This window comes from Arachis hypogaea, chromosome 11 (assembly GCF_003086295.3).
Source record: "Arachis hypogaea cultivar Tifrunner chromosome 11, arahy.Tifrunner.gnm2.J5K5, whole genome shotgun sequence".
NCBI classification, from domain to species: Eukaryota; Viridiplantae; Streptophyta; class Magnoliopsida; order Fabales; family Fabaceae; genus Arachis; species Arachis hypogaea.
Window position 1 is genome coordinate 126,294,811 of NC_092046.1, and position 6,777 is coordinate 126,301,587.

The 6,777-nt window shown below is 38.1% G+C and overlaps 1 non-coding gene across 1 annotated transcript; it reads right to left on the reverse strand.

Moving 5' to 3' along the window:
* Positions 1-1,845: 1,845 nt before the first annotated feature.
* Positions 1,846-1,953, reverse strand: LOC112725580 (small nucleolar RNA R71). Its single transcript, XR_003164680.1, has one exon. It is a non-coding gene; the product is annotated as a small nucleolar RNA R71 (small nucleolar RNA).
* Positions 1,954-6,777: the final 4,824 nt, after the last annotated feature.

The window sequence follows — 6,777 nt, forward strand, 5'->3', positions numbered from 1 at the left end:
TTTTTCGAAAATTTCATGCATTCATAGTGTTCTTCATGATCTTCAAGTTGTTCTTGGTAAGTCTTCTTGTTTGATCTTGATGATTTTTTGTTTTGTGTCTTTTCATGTTTATCATATGCATTCTTGAATTCTTAGTGTGTAAGCATTAAAGAATTCTAAGTTTGGTGTCTTGCATGTTTTCTTTGCATTAAAAATTTTTCAAAATTGTGTCTATGATGTTCATCTTGACATTCATAGTGTTCTTGGTGTTCATCTTGACATTCATAGCATTCTTGCATGCATTCATTGTTTTGATCTAAAAATTTCATGCATTGCATCTTTTTAGCGTTTTTCTCTTGCATCATAAAAATTCAAAAAAAAAATCAAAAAAATATCTTTCCTCTTTTCTCTCATCAAATTCAAAAATTTGGATTGACTTTTTCAAAAATTTTTAAAATCAAATTGTTTCTCATAAGTCAAATCAAATTTTCAATTTGAAAATCTTATCTTTTTCAAAATCTTTTTCAAAAATCAAATCTTTTTCAAATTTCTTAGTTATTTTCGAAAATTCCAAAAATATTTTTCAAAAATCTTTTTCTTATTTTTATACCAAATTTTCGAAAATAACATAAACAATTAATGTTTTGGTTCAAAAATTTGAAGTTTGTTACTTGCTTGTTAAGAAAGATTCAAACTTTGAGTTCTAGAATCATATCCTGTGATTTCTTATGAATCAAGTCATTAATTGTGATTTTAAAAATCAAATCTTTTTCAAAACTAATTTTATCATATCTTTTCAAAAATATCTTCTTATCTTATCTTTTTCAAAAATATCTTTTCAAATATCTTTCCTAACCTCCTAACTTCTTATCTTTTCAAAATTTGTTTCAACTAACTAACTAACTTTTTGTTTGTTTCTTAACTTTTTCAAAACTACCTAACTAACTCTCTCTCTCTAATTTTCGAAAATATCTCCCCTCTTTTTCAAAAATTTCTTTTTAATTAACTAATTATTTTTATTGTTTTTATTTCAAAAAAAAAATTTTGAAAAAAAATACTAACAATTTTCAAAAACTATTTTCAAAAATCACTAACCCTTTTTCAAAATAATTTTCGAAAATTACTCCTCCCCCATCTCATTCTATTTATTCATTCATATCCTAACATCTCATCTCACATCTCTTCCATTCGTACAGTTGCATTTCTTCCTTTACATCACATTCTTTGTCTCCCCCTCTTTTCTTCCACTCACAAAGGGATCCCTATACTGTGGTATAAAGGATCTCTATTATTATTATTATTATTATTTTTCTGTGCCTTCTTCTTTGTCATATGAGCAAGAGCAAGGATAAGAACATTCTTGTGGAAGCAGATCCAGAACCTGAAAGGACTCTGAAGAGAAAATTAAGAGAAGCTAAAATACAACAATCCAGAGATAACCTTTCAGAAATTTTCGAACAGGCAGAGGAGATGGCAGCCGAAAATAATAATAATGTAAGGAAGATGCTTGGTGACTTTACTGCACTTAATTCCAATTCACATGGAAGAAGCATCTCCATTCCTGCCATTGGAGCAAACAACTTTGAGATTAAACCTCAATTAGTTTCTCTGATGCAGCAGAACTGCAAGTTTCATGGACTTCCATCTGAAGATCCTTTTTAGTTCTTAACTGAATTCTTGCAGATATGTGATACTGTTAAGACTAATGGAGTAAATCCTGAAGTCTACAGGCTCATGCTTTTCCCTTTTGCTGTAAGAGACAGAGCTAGATTATGGTTGGATTCTCAACCCAAATACAGCCTGAACTCTTGGGATAAGCTGGTCACGGCTTTCTTAGCCAAGTACTTTCCTCCTCAAAAGCTGAGCAAGCTTAGAGCTGATGTTCAAACCTTCAGACAGAAAGAAGGTGAATCTCTCTATGAAGCTTGGGAAAGATACAAACAGTTGACCAAAAAGTGTCCTTCTGACATGCTTTCAGAATGGACCATCCTGGATATATTCTATGATGGTCTGTCTGAGTTATCTAAGATGTCATTGGATACTTCTGCAGGTGGATCCATTCACCTAAAGAAAACGCCTGCAGAAGCTCAAGAACTCATTGACATGGTTGCTAATAACCAATTCATGTACACTTCTGAAAGGAATCCTGTGAGTAATGGGATGCCTATGAAGAAGGGAGTTCTTGAGGTTGATACTCTGAATGCCATATTGGCTCAGAATAAAATATTGACTCAGCAAGTCAATATGATTTCTCAGAGTCTGCATGGAATGCAAGCTGCATCCAACAGTACTCAAGAGGCTTCTCATGAAGAAGAAGCTTATGATCCTGAGAACCCTGCAATAGCAGAGGTAAATTACTTAGGTGAACCTTATGGAAACACCTATAACTCAACATGGAGAAATCATCCAAATTTCTCATGGAAGGATCAAAAGCCCCAACAAGGCTTTAATAATGGTGGAAGAAACAGGTTTAGCAATAGCAAGCCTTTTCCATCATCAACTCAGCAACAGACAGAGAACTCTGAACAAAATGCTTCTAATTTAGCAAATCTAGTCTCTGATCTATCCAAGGCCACTGTAAGTTTCATGAATGAAACAAGGTCTTCCATTAGAAATTTGGAAGCACAAGTAGGCCAGCTGAGTAAAAGGATCACTGAAATCCCTCCTAGTACTCTCCCAAGTAATACAGAAGAGAACCCAAAAGGAGAGTGCAAGGCCATTGACATAAGTGCCATGGCCGAACCTGTGAGGAGAGGAGAGGACGTGAATCCCAAGGAGGAAGACCTCCAGGGACGTCCAGTGATCAATAAGGAGCTTCCCTCTGGGGAACCAAAGGACTCTGAGGCTCATCTAGAGACCATAGAGATTCCATTGAACCTCCTTATACCCTTCATGAGCTCTGATGAGTATTCCTCTTCAGAAGAGAATGAGGATGTTACTGAAGAGCAAACTGCCAAGTTTCTTGGTGCAATCATGAAGCTGAATGCCAAATTATTTGGCATTGATGCTTGGGAAGTTGAACCTCCCTTGTTCATCAATGAACTAAGTGATCTGGATCAACTGATGTTACCTCAGAAGAGACAGGATCCTGGAAAGTTCATAATCCCTTGTACCATAGGCACCATGATCTTTAAGGCTCTGTGTGACCTTGGTTCAGGAATAAACCTCATGTCCCTCTCTGTAATAGAGAAACTGGGAATCTATGGGGTGCAAGCTGCTAAAATCTCACTAGAGATGGCAGACAGCTCAAGAAGACAGGCTTATGGACAAGTAGAAGATGTATTAGTAAAGGTTGAGGGCCTTTACATACCTACTGATTTCATAGTCCTGGATACTGGAAAGGAAGAGGATGACTCCATCATCCTAGGAAGACCTTTCCTTGCCACAGCAAGAGCTGTGATTGATGTTGACAGAGGTGAAATAGTCCTTCAACGGAATGAGGACTCCCTTGTGTTTAAAACTCAAGGATCTCCCTCTGCAACCATGGAGAGGAAGCAGGAAAAGCTTCTCTCCAAGCAGAGTCAACCAGAGCCCCCACAGTCAAACTCTAAGTTTGGTGTTGGGAGGCCACAACCAAACTCTAAGTTTGGTGTTGAACTCCCATATCCAAACTCTAAGTTTGGTGTTGGAGAGTCTCAACAAAGCTCTGCACATCTGTGAGGCTCCATGAGAGCCCTCTGTCAAGCTATTGACATTAAAGAAGCGCTTGTTGGGAGGCAACCCAATGTTTATCTAATTCTTATTTTTATTGTTTTTCATGTTTTCTTAGGTTCATGATCATGTGGAGTCACAAAATAAACAAAAAAATCAAAAACGGAATCAAAAACAGCAGAAGAAAAATCACACCCTGGAGGAGCATCTGTCTGGCGTTCAAACGCCAGAACAGAGCATAGTTCTGGCGCTGAACGCCCAGAATGGGAGCATCCTGGCGCTGAACGCCCAGAACAAGCATGGTTCTGGCGTTCAACGCCAGAAATGGCAGCAAAGGGGCGTTGAACGCCCAAAATGGGCACCAACCTGGCGCTGAACGCCCAGAGTTGTGTGCAAGGGCATTTTGCATGCCTAAATTGGTGCAGGGATGTAAATGCCTTGACACCCCAAGATCTGTGGACCCCACAGGATCCCCACCTACCTTCACTCACTCTCTTCTCTCTTCTCAATCATCCTCTATTCCCAATAAACACTCATCCCTTCTGTCTTCCATTTACCACTCACACCCATACACCCACTTACCTTCAAAAATTCAACATCTCTTCCCCACCCAATCCCACCCATATGGCCGAATACACACAGCCATCCATCTCCTCCATATCCTCTTCTTCTTCTTCTATTCTTTCTTCTTTTGCTCGAGGGCGAGCAACATTCTAAGTTTGGTGTGGTAAAAGCATAGCTTTTTTGTTTTTTCCATAACCATTGATGGCACCTAAGGCCAGAGAAACCTCTAGAAAGAGGAAAGGGAAGACAAAAGCTTCCATCAAGGGTCTATAGCTCAGTGGTAGAACATTTGACTGCAAATCAAGAGATCCCTGAGATACCTCAGGGGATACATTTTCTTCCACACAATTATTGGAAGCAACTAAGGGTGGAACATCAAGAGCACTCCATCATCCTTCATGAAATCAGAAAAGATCTAAAATCAATGAAGGAGGAGCAGCCAAGGCAAGGAAGAGACATAGAAGAGCTCAAGGACATCATTAGTTCCTCAAGAAGGAAACGCCACCATTACTAAGGTGGATTCATTCCTTGTTCTTCTTTCTTCTGTTTTTCGTTTTCTATGTTATGTGCTTATCTGTGTTTGTGTCTTCATTACATGATCATTAGTAGTTAGTAACTATGTCTTAAAGTTATAAATGTCCTATGAATCCATCACCTCTCTTAAATGAAAACTGTTTTAATTCAAAAGAACAAGAAGTACATGAGTTTCAAATTTATCCTTGAACTTAGCCTAATTATATTGATGTGGTGACAATGCGTCTTGTTTTCTGAATGTATGCTTGAACAGTGCATATGTCTTTTGAAGTTGTTGTTTAAGAATGTTAAATATGTTGGCTCTTGAAAGAATGATGACTAGGAGACATGTTATTTGATAATCTGAAAAATCATAAAAATGATTCTTGAAGCAAGAAAAAGCAGCAAAGAACAAAGCTTGCAGAAAAAAAAAGGGGCGAAAAAAAAAATAAAAAGAAAAAGAAAAAGCAAGCAGAAAAAGCCAATAACCCTTAAAACCAAAAGGCAAGGGCAAATAAAAAAGGGATCCCAAGGCTTTGAGCATCAGTGGATAGGAGGGCCTAAAGGAATAAAATCCTGGTCTAAGCGGCTAAACCAAGCTGTCCCTAACCATGTGCTTGTGGCGTGTAGGTGTCAAGTGAAAACTTGAGACTGAGCGGTTAAAGTCAAGGTCCAAAGCAAAAAAAAAAAAAAAAGAGTGTGCTTAAGAACCCTGGACACCTCTAATTGGGGACTTTAGCAAAGCTGAGTCACAATCTGAAAGGGTTCACCCAATTATGTGTCTGTGGCATTTATGTATCCGGTGGTAATACTGGAAAACAAAGTGCTTAGGGCCACGGCCAAGACTCATAAAGAAGCTGTGTTCAAGAATCATCATACTGAACTAGGAGAATCAATAACACTATCTGAACTCTGAGTTCCTATAGATGCCAATCATTCTGAACCTCAATGGATAAAGTGAGATGCCAAAACTATTCAAGAGGCAAAAAGCTATAAGTCCCGCTCATATGATTGAAGCTATGTTTCATTGATAGTTTGGAATTTATAGTATATTCTCTTCTTTTTATCCTATTTGATTTTCAGTTGCTTGGGGACAAGCAACAATTTAAGTTTGGTGTTGTGATGAGCGGATAATTTATACGCTTTTTGGCATTGTTTTTAGTATGTTTTTAGTAGGATCTAGTTACTTTTAGGGATGTTTTCATTAGTTTTTATGTTAAATTCACATTTCTAGACTTTACTATGATTTTGTGTGTTTTTCTGTGATTTCAGGTAATTTCTGGCTGAAATTGAGGGACTGGAGTAGAAATCAGATTCAGAGGTTGAAAAAGGACTGCTGATGCTGTTGGATTCTGACCTCCCTGCACTCAAAGTGGATTTTCTAGAGCTACAGAACTCGAAATGGCGCGCTTCCAATTGCGTTGGAAAGTAGACATCCAGGGCTTTCCAGCAATATATAATAGTTCATACTTTGGCCAAGAATTGATGACGTAAACTGGCGTTCAACGCCAGCCTTCTGCCCAAATCTGGCGTCCAGCGCCAGAAAAGGATCCAAAACCAGAGTTGAACGCCCAAACTGGCATAGAAACTAGCGTTCAACTCAAAAAATGGCCTCTGCACGTGCTACACTTAAGCTCAGCCCAAACACACACCAAGTGGGCCCCGGAAGTGGATTTATGCATCAATTACTTACTCATGTAAACCCTAGTGACTAGTTTATTATAAATAGGACCTTTTACTAGTCTTTTTGACCATCTTTGGACGTCTGATTCTTAGATCAGAGAGGCTGGCCATTCGGCCATGCCTGGACCTTCACTTATGTATTTTCAACGGTAGAGTTTCTACACTCCATAGATTAAGGTGTGGAGCTCTGCTGTTCCTCAAAGATTAATGCAAAGTACTACTGTTTTCTATTCAATTCTTCTTATTTCGCTTCTAAGATATCCATTCGCACCCAAGAACGTGATGAAGGTGATGATTATGTGTGACGCTCATCATCCTTCTCCCTTATGAACGCGTGCCTGACAAACACTTCTGTTCTACATGAATTAAGCTAGAATGAGTATCTCT